Genomic DNA, 17,885 nt, shown 5'->3' on the forward strand with positions numbered 1-17,885 from the left:
AGGCTGTATCTCACTGTAGTAGGCTGTATCTAACTGTAGTAGGCTGTATCTAACTGTAGTAGGCTGTATCTCACTGTAGTAGACTGTATCTCACTGTAGTAGACTGTAGGCTGTATCTCACTGTAGTAGGCTGTATCTAAATGTAGTAGGCTGTTTCTCACTGTAGTAGGCTGCAGGGTGTATCTCACTGTAGTAGGCTGTATCTCACTGTAGTAGGCTGCAGGCTTTATCTCACTGTAGTAGGCTGTCGGATGTATCTCACTGTAGTAGGCTGTATCTCACTGTAGTAGACTGTATCTAACTGCAGTTGACTGTATCTCACTATATTTGGCTGTATGATATTGCAGTAGGCTGCAGGCTGTATCTCAGTGTAGTAGGCTGTAGGATGTGTATCACTGTAGTAGGAAATAGGCTGCATCTCACTGTAGTAGGCTGCATCTCACTGTAGTAGGCTGTATCTCATTGTAGTAGACTGTATCTCACTTTAGTAGGCTGTATCTCACTGTAGTAGACTGTAGACTGTATCTCACTGTAGTAGGCTGTATCTCACTGTAGTAGACTGTATCTAACTGTAGTTGACTGTATCTCACTATATTTGGCTGTATGATATTGCAGTAGGCTGTAGGCTGTATCTCACTGTAGTAGACTGTAGGCTGTATCTCACTGTAGTAGGCTGTATCTCACTGTAGTAGGCTGTATCTCACTATATTTGGCTGTATGATATTGCAGTAGACTGTAGGCTGTATCTCACTGTCGTAGGCTGTATCTAACTGTAGTAGGCTGTATCTCACTGTAGTAGGCTGTATCTAACTGTAGTAGGCTTTATCTCACTGTTAGTAGGCTGTATCTCACTGTAGTAGGCTGTATCTAACTGTAGTAGGCTTTATCCCACTGTAGTAGACTGTATTTCACTGTAGGAGGCTGTATCTCACTGTAGTAGGCTGCAGGCTGTATCTCACTGTAGTAGACTATAGGCGGCATCTCACTGTAACAGGTGGTGAGGGTAGGTAACAACATCTCCTCCCCTCTGATCCTCAACACTGGGGCCCCACAAGGGTGCGTTCTGAGCCCTCTCCTGTACTCCCTGTTCACCCACGACTGCATGGCCACGCACGCCTCCAACTCAATCATCAAGTTTGCGGACGACACAACAGTGGTAGGCTTGATTACCAACAACGACGAGACGGCCTACAGAGAGGAGGTGAGGGCCCTCGGAGTGTGGTGTCAGGAAAATAACCTCACACTCAACGTCAACAAAACTAAGGAGATGATTGTGGACTTCAGGAAACAGCAGAGGGAACACCCCCCTATCCACATCGATGGAACAGTAGTGGAGAGGGTAGCAAGTTTTAAGTTCCTCGGCATACACATCACAGACAAACTGAATTGGTCCACTCACACTGACAGCATCGTGAAGAAGGCGCAGCAGCGCATCTTCAACCTCAGGAGGCTGAAGAAATTTGGCTTGTCACCAAAAGCACTCACAAACTTCTACAGATGCACAATCGAGAGCATCCTGGCGGGCTGTATCACTGCCTGGTACGGCAACTGCTCCGCCCTCAACCATAAGTCTCTCCAGAGGGTAGTGAGGTCTGCACAACGCATCACCGGGGCAAACTACCTGCCCTCCAGGAGATCATCAAGGACATCAACCACCTGAGCCACTGCCTGTTCACCCCGCTATCATCCAGAAGGCGAGGTCAGTACAGGTGCATCAAAGCTGGGACCGAGAGACTGAAAAACAGCTTCTATCTCAAGGTCATCAGACTGTTAAACAGCCACCACTAACATTGAGTGGCCGCTGCCAACACACTGATACTGACTCAACTCCAGCCACTTTAATAATGGGAATTGATGGGAATGATGTAAATATATCACTAGCCACTTTAAACAATGCTACCTTATATAATGTTACTTACCCTACATTATTCATCTCATATGCATACGTATCTACTGTACTCTATATCATCGACTGCATCCTTATGTAATACATGTATCACTAGCCACTTTAACTATGCCACTTTGTTTACATACTCATCTTATATGTCTATACTGTACTCGATACCATCTACTGTATCTTGCCTATGCTGCTCTGTACCATCACTCATTCATATATCCTTATGTACATATTCTTAATCCCCTTACACTGTGTATAAGACAGTAGTTTAGGAATTGTTAGTTAGATTACTTGTTGGTTATTACTGCATTGTCGGAACTAGAAGCACAAGCATTTCACTACACTCGCATTAACATCTGCTAACCATGTGTATGTGACAAATAAAAATTTGATTTGATTTAACATATTGTATCTCACTGTATTAGGCTGTATATCACTGTATTAGGCTGTATATCACTGTAGTAGACTGTATCTCACTGTGGTAGGCTTTAGGCTGTATCTCACTGTAGTAGGCTGTATATCACTGTATTAGGCTGTATATCACTGTAGTATACTGTATCTCACTGTGGTAGGCTTTAGGCTGTATCTCACTGTATTAGGCTGTATATCACTGTAGTAGACTGTATCCCACTGTAGTAGGCTGTATCTCACTGTAGTAGGCTTTAGGCTGTATCTCACTGTAGTAGGCTTTAGGCTGTATCTCACTGTAGTAGGCTTTAGGCTGTATCTCACTGTAGTAGACTATAGGCTGTATCTCACTGTAGTAGACTGTATCTCACTGTAGTAGACTATAGGCTGTATCTCACTGTAGTAGACTGTATCTCACTGTAGTAGACTATAGGCTGTATCTCACTGTAGTAGACTATAGGCTGTATCTCACTGTAGTAGACTATAGGCTGTATCTCACTGTAGTAGACTGTATCTCACTGTAGTAGACTGTATCTCACTGTAGTAGACTGTATCTCACTGTAGTAGACTGTATCTCACTGTAGTAGGCTGTATCTCACTGTAGTAGACTGTATCTCACTGTAGTAGACTGTATCTCACTGTAGTAGACTATAGGCTGTATCTCACTGTAGTAGACTATAGGCTGTATCTCACTGTAGTAGACTATAGGCTGTATCTCACTGTAGTAGACTGTATCTCACTGTAGTAGACTGTATCTCACTGTAGTAGACTGTATCTCACTGTAGTAGACTGTATCTCACTGTAGTAGACTGTATCTCACTGTAGTAGACTATAGGCTGTATCTCACTGTAGTAGACTATAGGCTGTATCTCACTGTAGTAGACTATAGGCTGTATCTCACTGTAGTAGACTGTATCTCACTGTAGTAGACTGTATCTCACTGTAGTAGACTGTATCTCACTGTAGTAGACTGTATCTCACTGTAGTAGACTGTATCTCACTGTAGTAGACTGTATCTCACTGTAGTAGACTGTATCTCACTGTAGTAGACTGTATCTCACTGTAGTAGACTATAGGCTGTATCTCACTGTAGTAGACTGTATCTCACTGTAGTAGACTATAGGCTGTATCTCACTGTAGTAGACTGTATCTCACTGTAGTAGACTGTATCTCACTGTAGTAGACTGTATCTCACTGTAGTAGACTGTATCTCACTGTAGTAGACTATAGGCTGTATCTCACTGTAGTAGACTGTATCTCACTGTAGTAGACTGTATCTCACTGTAGTAGACTGTATCTCACTGTAGTAGACTGTATCTCACTGTAGTAGACTATAGGCTGTATCTCACTGTAGTAGACTGTATCTCACTGTAGTAGACTGTATCTCACTGTAGTAGACTGTATCTCACTGTAGTAGACTGTATCTCACTGTAGTAGACTGTATCTCACTGTAGTAGACTGTATCTCACTGTAGTAGACTGTATCTCACTGTAGTAGACTGTATCTCACTGTAGTAGACTATAGGCTGTATCTCACTGTAGTAGACTGTATCTCACTGTAGTAGACTGTATCTCACTGTAGTAGACTGTATCTCACTGTAGTAGACTGTATCTCACTGTAGTAGACTGTATCTCACTGTAGTAGGCTGTATCTCACTGTAGTAGGCTTTAGGCTGTATCTCACTGTAGTAGGCTTTAGGCTGTATCTCACTGTAGTAGACTATAGGCTGTATCTCACTGTAGTAGACTGTATCTCACTGTAGTAGACTATAGGCTGTATCTCACTGTAGTAGACTGTATCTCACTGTAGTAGACTATAGGCTGTATCTCACTGTAGTAGACTATAGGCTGTATCTCACTGTAGTAGACTATAGGCTGTATCTCACTGTAGTAGACTGTATCTCACTGTAGTAGACTGTATCTCACTGTAGTAGACTGTATCTCACTGTAGTAGACTGTATCTCACTGTAGTAGGCTGTATCTCACTGTAGTAGACTGTATCTCACTGTAGTAGACTGTATCTCACTGTAGTAGACTATAGGCTGTATCTCACTGTAGTAGACTATAGGCTGTATCTCACTGTAGTAGACTATAGGCTGTATCTCACTGTAGTAGACTGTATCTCACTGTAGTAGACTGTATCTCACTGTAGTAGACTGTATCTCACTGTAGTAGACTGTATCTCACTGTAGTAGACTGTATCTCACTGTAGTAGACTATAGGCTGTATCTCACTGTAGTAGACTATAGGCTGTATCTCACTGTAGTAGACTATAGGCTGTATCTCACTGTAGTAGACTGTATCTCACTGTAGTAGACTGTATCTCACTGTAGTAGACTGTATCTCACTGTAGTAGACTGTATCTCACTGTAGTAGACTGTATCTCACTGTAGTAGACTGTATCTCACTGTAGTAGACTGTATCTCACTGTAGTAGACTATAGGCTGTATCTCACTGTAGTAGACTGTATCTCACTGTAGTAGACTATAGGCTGTATCTCACTGTAGTAGACTGTATCTCACTGTAGTAGACTGTATCTCACTGTAGTAGACTGTATCTCACTGTAGTAGACTGTATCTCACTGTAGTAGACTATAGGCTGTATCTCACTGTAGTAGACTGTATCTCACTGTAGTAGACTGTATCTCACTGTAGTAGACTGTATCTCACTGTAGTAGACTGTATCTCACTGTAGTAGACTATAGGCTGTATCTCACTGTAGTAGACTGTATCTCACTGTAGTAGACTGTATCTCACTGTAGTAGACTGTATCTCACTGTAGTAGACTGTATCTCACTGTAGTAGACTGTATCTCACTGTAGTAGACTGTATCTCACTGTAGTAGACTGTATCTCACTGTAGTAGACTGTATCTCACTGTAGTAGACTATAGGCTGTATCTCACTGTAGTAGACTGTATCTCACTGTAGTAGACTGTATCTCACTGTAGTAGACTGTATCTCACTGTAGTAGACTGTATCTCACTGTAGTAGACTGTATCTCACTGTAGTAGACTGTATCTCACTGTAGTAGACTATAGGCTGTATCTCACTGTAGTAGACTGTATCTCACTGTAGTAGACTGTATCTCACTGTAGTAGACTGTATCTCACTGTAGTAGACTGTATCTCACTGTAGTAGACTGTATCTCACTGTAGTAGACTATAGGCTGTATCTCACTGTAGTAGACTGTATCTCACTGTAGTAGACTGTATCTCACTGTAGTAGACTGTATCTCACTGTAGTAGACTGTATCTCACTGTAGTAGACTGTATCTCACTGTAGTAGACTGTATCTCACTGTAGTAGACTATAGGCTGTATCTCACTGTAGTAGACTGTATCTCACTGTAGTAGACTGTATCTCACTGTAGTAGACTGTATCTCACTGTAGTAGACTGTATCTCACTGTAGTAGACTGTATCTCACTGTAGTAGACTGTATCTCACTGTAGTAGACTATAGGCTGTATCTCACTGTAGTAGACTGTATCTCACTGTAGTAGACTGTATCTCACTGTAGTAGACTGTATCTCACTGTAGTAGACTGTATCTCACTGTAGTAGACTGTATCTCACTGTAGTAGACTATAGGCTGTATCTCACTGTAGTAGACTGTATCTCACTGTAGTAGACTGTATCTCACTGTAGTAGACTGTATCTCACTGTAGTAGACTGTATCTCACTGTAGTAGACTGTATCTCACTGTAGTAGACTGTATCTCACTGTAGTAGACTGTATCTCACTGTAGTAGACTGTATCTCACTGTAGTAGGCTGCAGGCTGTATTAACAATCCTGCATCACTCCAGTATTTCTTTACAACATCCAAGTGATAATCTTCTTTATAGTGGGTTGTATATCACTGTAGTAGACTGTATTTTACTGTAGGAGGCTGTATCTCACTGTAGTAGACTGTATTTTACTGTAGGAGGCTGTATCTCAGTGTGAGAGAGAGAATACAGAAGAGAGAGAACAGTGTGAGAGAGAGAATACACTCGGAGATAGAGAATACAGTGTTAGAGAGAGAATACCGAGGAGAGAGAACAGTGCGAGAGAATACACTGGAGATAGAGAATACAGTGTGAGAGAGAGAATACACTCGAGATAGAGAATACAGTGTTAGAGAGAGAATACACTCGGAGATAGAGAATACAGTGTGAGAGAGAGAATACACTCGGAGATAGAGAATACAGTGTTAGAGAGAGAACAGTGTGAGAGAGAGAGAATACACTAGATAGAGAATACAGAAGAGAGAGAACAGTGTGAGAGAATACAGTGTGAGGGAGAGAATAAAGTGTGAGGGAGAGAATACCGAGGAGAGAGAACAGTGTGAGAGAATACAGTATGAGGGAGAGAACACAGTGTGAGGGAGAGAATACAGTGTGAGGGAGAGAACACAGTGTGAGGGAGAGAATAAAGTGTGAGGGAGAGAATACAGTGTGAGAGAGAGAATACAGTGTGAGAGAGAGAATACAGTGTGAGAGAGAGAATACAGTGTGAGGGAGAGAATAAAGTGTGAGGGAGAGAATAAAGTGTGAGGGAGAGAATAAAGTGTGAGGGAGAGAATACAGTGTGAGAGAGAGAATAAAGTGTGAGGGAGAGAATACAGAGGAGAGAGAACAGTGTGAGAGAATACAGTATGAGGGAGAGAACACAGTGTGAGGGAGAGAATAAAGTGTGAGGGAGAGAATACAGTGTGAGAGAGAGAGACAGAGTACATTATTTTGACACTTGGTTATTGTTGTTACTGTTGTCCCGTTGACAATTTGATTCTTATTTTTATATATTTTTATATTGTAAATATCCAAAATAAGCTTTGGCAACATGTACATTGTTACGTCATGCCAATAAAGAGAATTGAATTGACTTAAAATAATTGAGAGAGAGAGAGAACAGTGAGAGAGAGAACAGTGTGTGAGAGAGAGAACAATAATGAGAGAACAGTGAGAGAGAGAACAGTAAGAGAGAGAGAGAACAGTAAGAGAGAGGGAGAACAGTAAGAGAGAGAGAACAGTGAGAGAGATCATTAGAGAGAGAGAGAGAACAGTGAGAGAGATCATTAGAAAGAGAGAGAGAACAGTGAGAGAGAGGGTGAACAGTGTGAGTGAGAGAGAACAGTGTGTGAGAGAGAACAGTGTGTGAGAGAACAGTAAGAGAGAGAGAGAACAATAAGAGAGAACAGTAAGAGAGAGAGAGAGAACAGTAAGAAAGAGGGAGAACAGTGTGTGTGAGAGAACAGTAAGAGAGAGAGAGAACCGTGTGAGAGAGTGAGAACAGTGTGTGAGAGAGAGAGAACAGTGTGTGTGAGAGAGAGAGTGAGAGAAAGAGAGAGAGAGAGAAACAGTGAGAGAGAGAGAACAGCGAGAGAGAGAGAGAGAGAGAGAGAGAGAGAGAGAGAGAGAGAGAGAAGAGAGTGAGAGAGAGAGAGAGAGAGAGAGAGATAGAGAACAGAGAGAGAGAGAGAGAGAGAGAGAGATAGAACAGTGTGTGCGAGAGAGAACAGAACAGTGAGAGAGAGAGAAACAGTGAGAGAGAGAGAACAGTGATGTGAGAGAGAGAGAGAAACAGTGAGAGAGAGAGAGCACAGTATGTGAGAGAGAACAGTATGTGAGAGAGAGAACAGTGAGAGAGGGAGAGAGAACAGAGAGAGAGAGAGAGAGAGAGAACAGTGTGTGTGAGAGAGAGAGAGAGAGAGAACAGTGAGAGAGAGAGAGCACAGTATGTGAGAGAGAACAGTGAGAGAGGGAGAGAGAACAGAGAGAGAGAGAGAACAGTGTGTGTGAGAGAGAGAGAGAGAGAGAGAACAGTGAGAGAGAGGGAGAACAGTGAGAGAGAGGAGAACAGTGAGAGAGAGGGAGAACAGTGAGAGAGAGGAGAACAGTGAGAGAGAGAAACAGTGAGAGAGAGAGAGAGAGAGAGAGAGAGAGAGAGAGAGAGAGAGAGAGAGAGAGAGAGAGAGAGAGAGAGAGAGAGAGAGAGAGAAGAGAGAGCGAGAGAACAGAGAGTGAGAGAGAGAGAACAGAGTGAGAGAGAGAGAGAGAACAGAGTGAGAGAGAGAGAGAACAGAGAGAGAGAGAGAGAGAGAACAGAGAGAGAGAGAGAACAGAGAGAGAAAGAGAACAGAGAGAGAGAACAGTGTGTCTGACAGTGTTTTTCTATTTGTACCTGGACTTAAGCATGCGTTACAGCACCTGTGTGCGTGTGTGTGTGTGTGTGTGTGTGTGTGTGTGTGTGTGTGTGTGTGTGTGTGTGTGTGTGTGTGTGTGTGTGTGTGTGTGTGTGTGTGTGTGTGTGTGTGTGTGTGTGTGTGTGTGTGTGTGTGTGTGTGTGTGTGTGTGCGTGTGTGTGTGCATGTGTGTGTGTGTGTTATACACAGCCTATATTGAGAGACGTGAGTGACAGGGTCAATGGGCCGGATCAGTCTAGTTGTCCAATGGGAGTTCTCTACACTATCTGTCATATTCTCTCCTGGTGGACTGAGTGATTGACAGCACATGGTATTAAGTATCTACGGGGCTTTGTGTGTGTGTGTGTGTGTACGTGTACGTGTGCGCATGCGTGCGTTCGTACAGAGACATCCTGTGTTGCCATCTCTTAGCAAAACATTATTTTCACGTATTGGCAGATGGCAGCTTTCTATTGGACTGAACAGCCCAGTGACTGGGAGATTCCAGGGCGGATTTAAAAACAGTTACATTTAATATTGGAATCAAACCACATTATCTTCAATGTGTATCAGGCAGGTTTTGTGAGCAGTGAAGCATGAAGGATAGATCACACTTTTCAAGGTGAAAGCCACACGCACGCACACGCACGCATACGCACGCACACACACGCGCACACACACGTACAAGCACGCACGCACACACACACACACACAAGCACGCACACACACAAACAGAAAGAGTACCTGTGTGACTCCAGAAAGAGACATGCAAAACAGAGAGAAGATGTGGCACTTTAACTGAGGTGTTGTGTGTGTGTGGTGGTGGTGGTGGGGGGGATTTCTACCGGTATGCGACCTCATCATATGAGGAGTGTGTGTGGTGTTAGTTTAAAGGAAGCTTTAGAGGAGGAGTATAGAGGGGGTATCTGGGAGTGGATGAGGATGGTTGTTGTTGCAGAGTACAGACTCTCTGGCAGAGACACATTGTTATTGAGATGCAAGTCCAGCACAGAGGGAGTAACACACACACACACACACACACACACACACACACACACACACACACACACACACACACACACACACACACACACACACACACACACACACACACACACACACACACACACACACACACACACACACACACACACACACATACTGATTGGAGTTGGAGGTCACACACTTTGTCACTTGGCAGACCTGATGAAGGTGGTGGCGGTGTGAAATTAGATATTGATCTCACTGTGTGTGTGTGTGTGTGTGTGTGTGTGTGTGTGTGTGTGTGTGTGTGTGTGTGTGTGTGTGTGTGTGTGTGTGTGTGTGTGTGTGTGTGTGTGTGTGTGTGTGTGTGTGTGTGTGTGTGTGTGTGTGTGTGTGTAAGTAAAGAAATAAAACAACAGTAAAAAGACATTTGAAAAAAAATAACCACCCGTTATTAATATTAAACACAAGGTCACCCCAGTTGATATGAAGGCTACGTGTGCCTTTTTTAAAATATATTTTTTTGTTATGTTCTTGTTCTGTATTATGTTTTGTGTTTTGTGTTTTGTGTTTTGTGTTGACCCCAGGAAGAGTAGCTCCTGCTTTCACAACAGCTAATGGTGATCCTAATAAAATTCCAAAACCTAAGTGGAGACATATTGTTCCTCTGCGGTTCTGTTAGCTGAAGACACACACACACACACACACACACACACACACACACACACACACACACACACACACACACACACACACACACACACACACACACACACACACACACACACACACACACACACACACACACACACACACACACACACACACACACACACACACACACACACACACACACACACACACATTGTATCAGACTGCTGGATCTTATTGAGCTGCAGGTCAGATAAAACAGACCACTGTATGCGTCACCACACGCTTGTGCCTGTACTGGTCACCATGCTCTGGCAGCTTTGAATAGATCAATAGCCCTTGAGATGGATGGATACTGTACAACCTCGAATCTTCATTCTTCTCTGAACAGGTGTCAGTTTCTGGTGTTGGTCAATAATGTGGGACAGGAAGTGGTGTCTTGACAGCCTATAAGGTGGCATTGATGTGGATTAGAGGTTGTGGTATGTGGACTAGAGGTTGTGTTGTGTGGACTAGAGGTTGTGTTGACTAGAGGTTGTGTTGTGTGGACTAGAGGTTGTGTGGACTAGAGGTTGTGGTATGTGGACTAGAGGTTGTGGTGTGTGGACTAGAGGTTGTGTTGTGTGGACTAGAGGTTGTGTTGACTAGAGGTTGTGTTGTGTGGACTAGAGGTTGTGTTGACTAGAGGTTGTGTTGTGTGGAATAGAGGTTGTGGTATTTGGACTAGAGGTTGTGTTGTGTGGACTAAAAGTTGTGGTATGTGGACTAGAGGTTGTGGTATGTGGACTAGAGGTTGTGTTGTGTGGACTAGAAGTTGTGGTATGTGGACTAGAGGTTGTGGTATGTGGACTATAGGTTGTGTTGTGTGGACTAGAGGTTGTGTTGTGTGGACTAGAGGTTGTGGAGTGGACTAGAGGGTGTGGGACTATGTGTTGTGTGGACGAGAGGTTGTGTTGTGTAGACTAGAGGTTGTGTTGTGTAGACTAGAGGTTATGTTGTGTGGACTAGAGGTTGTGTTGTGTGGACTAGAGATTGTGTTATGTGGACTAGAGGTTCTGGTATGTGGACTAGAGGTTGTGTTGTGTGGACTAGAGGTTGTGTGTGTGGACTAGTTGTGTTGTGAACTAGAGCTTGTGTTGTGTGGACTAGAGGTTGTGGTGGACTAGAGGTTGTGTTATGTGGACTAGAGGTTATGTTGTGTAGAGGTTGTGTTGTGACTTGAGGTTGTGTTATGTGGACTAGAGGTTCTGGTATGTGGACTAGAGGTTGTGTTGTGTGGACTAGAGGTTGTGGTATGTGGACTAGAGGTTGTGATATGTGGACTAGAGGTTATGTTGTGTGGACTAGAGGTTGTGTTGTGTGGACTAGAGGTTGTGTTGTGTGGACTAGAGGTTGTGTTATGTGGACTAGAGGTTATGTTGACTAGAGGTTGTGTTATGTGGACTAGAGTTTATGTTGTGTGGACTAGAGGTTGTGTTGTGTGGACTAGAGATTGTGGTATGTGGACTAGAGGTTGTGTTGTGTGGACTAGAGGTTGTGTTGTGTGGACTAGAGGTTGTGTTGTGTGGACTAGAGATTGTGTTATGTGGACTAGAGGTTCTGGTATGTGGACGAGAGGTTGTGTTGTGTGGACTAGAGGTTGTGTTGTGTGGACTAGAGGTTGTGTTGTGTGGACTAGAGGTTGTGTTGTGTGGACTAGAGGTTGTGCTATGTGGACTAGAGGTTGTGTTATGTGGACTAGAGGTTGTGTTGTGTAGACTAGAGGTTGTGTTGTGTAGACTAGAGGTTGTGGTATGTGGACTAGAGGTTCTGGTATGTGGACTAGAGGTTGTGTTGTGTGGACTAGAGGTTGTGGTATGTGGACTAGAGGTTGTGATATGTGGACTAGAGGTTATGTTGTGTGGACTAGAGGTTGTGTTGTGTGGACTAGAGGTTGTGTTGTGTGGACTAGAGGTTGTGTTATGTGGACTAGAGGTTATGTTGTGTGGACTAGAGGTTGTGTTATGTGGACTAGAGTTTATGTTGTGTGGACTAGAGGTTGTGTTGTGTGGACTAGAGGTTGTGTTGTGTGGACTAGAGGTTCTGGTTGTGGACGAGAGGTTGTGTTGTGTGGACTAGAGGTTGTGTTGTGTGGACTAGAGGTTGTGTTATGTGGACTAGAGGTTCTGGTATGTGGACGAGAGGTTGTCTTGTGCTACAGGTATGCTGGAGAGTGGAAGGACATATGTAGCGTTTCATCTTACACATCTGTACAGTAAATGTGGATCATGAAAATATTATGAATGCAGTGTCTCACTCTACGATTCCTGGGAGGATATAAAGACAAATATATACAGTGGGGAGAACAAGTATTTGACACACTGCCGATTTTGCAGGTTTTCCTACTTACAAAGCATGTAGAGGTCTGTAATTTTTATCATAGGTACACTTCAACTGTGAGAGACGGAATCTAAAACAAAAATCCAGAAAATCACATTGTATTATTTTTAAGTAATTAATTTGCATTTTATTGCATGACATAAGTATTTGATCACCTACCAACCAGTAAGAATTCCGTCTCTCACAGACCTCTTAGTTTTTCTTTAAGAAGCCCTCCTGTTCTCCACTCATTACCTGTATTAACTGCACCTGTTTGAATTCGTCACCTGTATAAAAGACACCTGTCCTCACACTCAATCAAACAGACTCCGACCTCTCCACAATGGCCAAGACCAGAGAGCTGTGTAAGGACATCAGGGATAGAATTGTAGACCTGCACAAGGCTGGGATGGGCTACAGGACAATAGACAAGCAGCTTGGTGAGAAGGCAACAACTGTTGGCGCAATTATTAGAAAATGGAAGAAGTTCAAGATGACGGTCAATCACCCTAGGTCTGGGGCTCCATGCAAGATCTCACCTCGTGTGGCATCAATGATCATGAGGATGGTGAGGGATCAGCCCAGAACTACACGGCAGGACCTGGTCAATGGCCTGAAGAGAGCTGGGACCACAGTCTCAAAGAAAACCATTAGTAACACATTACGCCGTCATGGATTAAAATCCTGGAGCGCACACAAGGTCCCCCTGCTCAAGCCAGCGCATGTCCAGGCCCGTCTGAAGTTTGCCAATGACCATCTGGAGGTCTGTATGGAGGAGTGGGCCAAAATCCCTGCTGCAGTGTGTGCAAACCTGGTTAAGAACTACAGGAAACGTATGATCTCTGTAATTGCAAACAAAGGTTTCTGTACCAAATATTAAGTTCTGCTTTTCTGATGTATCAAATACTTATGCCATGCAATAAAATGCTAATTAATTACTTAAAAATCATACAATGTGATTTTCTGGATTTTTGTTTTAGATTCAGTCTCTCACAGTTGAAGTGTACCTATGATACAAATTACAGACCTCTACATGCTTTGTAAGTAGGAAAACCTGCAAAATCAGCAGTGTATCAAATACTTGTTCTCCCCACTGTAACTAACTCTGTTGGGGCATTTTATTTGGAGGGAGAGAAGATTTCGGGCCCCTGTAAACACTGTCTGTCTATGTGAACTGTTTTTGTGTTTGTGTCAAATGTTTTCTCTTCAGACACTCTTCTCCAGACAGGCCTCTTCAGACACTCCTCTTCAGACACTCCTTCAGACAGGCCTCTCCAGACAGGCCTCTTCAGACACTCATCTTCAGACAGGCCTCTTCAGACAGGCCTCTTCAGACACTCCTCTTCAGTCAATCATCTTCAGACACTCCTCTTCAGTCCTCTTCAGCCAATCATCTTCAGACACTCTTCAGACAGGCCTCTTCAGGCAGGCCTCTTCAGTGAGTCCTCTTCAGCCAATCATCTTCAGACACTCTTATTCAGTCCTCTTCAGACAGTCCTCTTCAGCCATTCATCTTCACACAGTCATCTTCAGACACTTTTCTATAATTGTCATCTAAACAATTATAGAAATGTTTATAGGAGATCCAACTCGGTGATCTTGTGATTAAAGTGTCTGAGATTGGAAGGTTGGATCCCTGGCTGAGTCATACCAAATCAAACTACTGAACAAATGGGACCCCTCTGCGTCTCTGCTTGGCACTCAGAGATAGGGAGATAGATTGGGGCTATAAGGCCCTGCGATAGACTATTATCCTATTATCCAGGGTGTGTACGCCAAGCTGCCTCATGCTACAGAAACAGTTGTTCCAGCTTGGCTACTAGCTTTACTACTTAGAGGAGAAAGCGTGCACACACATCTCTCTCTCTCTCTCTCTCTCTGAACTGCTTGATATAATGGAAGACAGATGGAGAGAGAGCGGTACCTCGTCACTCAGTGAAATGAGAGAGTGCCATAAACACATTGTTAATTGGTGTGAATGGTTCGGGGCTGAAGCCTGGCTGACACTCTGATTACCTTGTTATGTAATCAATACCAAACACATCCTGACCTGTCATTTAAATGATCTAATCCCTGTTTCATTCTCTCCACAGACAGACAGACAGACAGACAAAACAAAAAAAAGTGGGATGCATGCCAGCAAAGCCACTCACAACACTAAACTTAACAGTACATGAATTGCACTATAGCGGTGACAAATGGTGGTTACAAACTGTTAGGGCCTACATAAAGCTGTCCCAACAGCAGAGTCCCAACACCTTACCACTGCTATACCTGGTTATCAGCGGAGCCTTTAACAAAGGGGGTTTCCACTGACAATTGAGATGTACAAACTATGGCATAAGGGGACGACGAGCGCATAAGAGGCAATCTATAATTTCGATTAAGACATTAATGAGTGAGCTAAAACGGACTTGGTCGATATAACTATTTGTTCAGAATGGAACAGCGACAGAATTCAGAACATGGGCCATTCTTACAGTGTTCTTCCTGTACACCAAGTCAGAACCGTAGGATAAATAAAGGGGGCATATTGTCACGGATTCCCCCTGTACTGCTGCTCATTCCGTTCACCAGCTCCAGAGGTCTACGTCACCGGCCTTCTAGGCGTCACTGAATTGGGTTCATTACCACCAACCCCGGACTATCTTGTCTCATTACGCACACCTGGTTGCCACTCCCCCAGATTAGTATGTGTATATATGTGCCCTCTGTTCCCCGTTGTCCTTGTCAATTATTGTCCCATGTCCGTTGGTCTTGTGAGTACTTGTACACTGTTGTATTGGCTTTCATGCTACGTGTTTTTGTGCACTTGTTATTAGACACCTCACTCTTTTGTTTGGGTTACATCCCTGTGCTATTTATATATATATATGTGTATGTATATATACGTGTTTGTTTTGGGCTTCGTGCCCATCGTTTTCTTGGCATACTTAAATAAAAGAAACGATTATGTATTCCTGCGCCTGTCTGCTATCATTATACAGAGTGACACATATAAGCAGACAATGAAAGCTCTTACAATATTAGATGATCACATTTCCCACCTAGTCAGAACAGTAGGCAAAATTAAGAGGTGAAAAAGTACCAAAGTATTAGGGTGAGGCACATGAGCTACTAACAGTGCACTACACAACATAAACGTAGTGTTACTTTCTTAGCTACAGTACACATCTCCCTGGCATATTACATCATTTATGCAGCAGCATACCAGCCAGTTTTGGACACACCTTGTTGTGCTGTGCTCACTTGTACAGGAAGGTGGCACAACGGTCATTCGTGGGCAAATTTTGTCATGAAAGTCATTCTCTGGATTTATTCTCTGGATTTATGGTGCTTTTAAATGGAAACTCTGGAAAAACAAGATCGGATTATGATGCCGTCGGTGATTTTCAGGTCGTAGCTCGAAGAGGCTAGAGTTCCCGATTTTGAAATCCCGAATTGGATGAAAGTTTAAAATGTATTTTCCAAGTCTGAGATTTTTTTTTCTCCAGTTCCCAGTTGTCTTGAACTCACAAAAGGCCAATTTTGCAGTTCAGAGTTAACAGTTGTTTTGAGCGCGGCACAAATGATGCTTCATTGACAACATCACCAATGTTGAATGTTTATCATTTTAAACTAGGAAAATAGACCCTAATCTTAGACTAGTGATTGCTTTGCAATGCTTTAATGTGATTTGATGTCATCTTATCTGTGTCCAATGACCTTGAGCCTTCTTGGATGGGCACTTCTAATGTAACTCTTTTGGAAAAACCCAAGCTCTACCCTTAGACTTTGCAGTGATGTAGTGTCCCCATGACTGATCACAGCGCCACACTCTGTATTTTCTGCTGGCTTGCGCCACCACCACAGACAGCACTGAGCTAGGCTGAAACACCTGCATTTTGGGAAAAAAGAGACCATGTTTGTATGCGGCTTTATTAACTCAATGATATATATTTTTACATCGTTTGCAAACTGATATGTGACACGTATTAATGCAAAAATAACATGCACAACATGCAAAACAGGCATTTTCTTTGGTTGCTAAAATGTGGGGCTCAAAACAGGTGGACCCCACCTGCCCTGAATGACGGGTCACCACTGGGCTAAGTGTCAGATCAAGTCACATGCTGATCAAGACTCCGACATTCCAAAAGGTTTGGGAGCGCCAAACCATTGATGAGGCTCCGCAAGCTTACTCTTTCTTATCAGTGTTACCATTTGGTAATGTTATCTCTATGTAAAAAAAAACAATTGTTTAATTAAAAAATGTACCCGTTTAATCCTCGTTTATTGAAGAGCCGAACTATTTCTTCCTGGTGTCCAACCATGGACTCAGGGGTAGATGTAACATAGTAAACGTAAAACACGGGACACTCCAGATAGTATGATATGTTGCGTTTCATTTCCTAATAGTATGTATTCATTTATGGATGTCCATCATGTTTACGAATTACAATTTGTATGATGTGTTAGGAATTGAAATTCATACAGTGTTACGAATTTTCAAAGTGTATAAGTTCTGAATTCAAATTTGTTGTGGATAACGTTAGCTAGGTTTGGTGGCAAACGTTGCCTAGGCTCGGGGTTAGGATTAGAGGTTAAGGTTAGGGGAAGGGTTAACTAGCATGCTAAATTGTTGCTAAAAAAGTAGGTACTAGTTGCAAATTAGCTAAAATGCTAAAGTTCTCCATGATGAGATTCAAACACACAACCTCTGGGTTGCTAGACGTTCACATTACATGCCGACCCATCCACCCCAACCAACCACCCTACTTTCCTTTTTACCTTAAGTAACCTTCTGTCTCATGTAACCATACCAAACGTAACATATCATACTAATTTGAGTTTCCCAGATTTACATTTACTATGATACGTCTAGTCTATGAGACCAGGCTGGGGTGTCAAACCAGGCCTGCGGTCTGAAGTGTGATTTATCCTGGGTAATTGTGTAGTGTCAAGGTGGCCAAGACCCAAGTGTGAGATAAATAGTAACCCGGTATATTTCTGCTTAATGCAGGGTCTTATTCTATTAGTTGAAACGTAAATATTGATGGTGATGTTGGGTTATTTTCTGGATATGTTTATTGTGCAAGAGAGTTGCTATATTTTTTAGTTTATTGAGCTCAACCTTAATTAGATGTATCTTCAGTTTTTGTGTAATTTATGTTACCTGTCCAGTTATCGTCTGGTTTGTTATTTTGTCTGTACGTAGTAGATGTAATAATAATAATAATAATATATGCCATTTAGCAGACGCTTTTATCCAGTACATAGCTGTTGAAACTATACACAGTTTGGCGCCATGCTTTCACCAATAAAAAGTCCTCACCACTAGCACTGAACTGGGTCCATCTGTCTGCCTCATTACTGAAACAGGTGGGGAAACAGAAGCCCTGTTTATACCTGCCTCTAACATGGGTCCTTCATAATGATCTTGACCTGAT

The sequence above is a fragment of the Oncorhynchus gorbuscha genome, linkage group LG20 (assembly GCF_021184085.1).
Source record: "Oncorhynchus gorbuscha isolate QuinsamMale2020 ecotype Even-year linkage group LG20, OgorEven_v1.0, whole genome shotgun sequence".
NCBI lineage: Eukaryota > Metazoa > Chordata > Actinopteri > Salmoniformes > Salmonidae > Oncorhynchus > Oncorhynchus gorbuscha.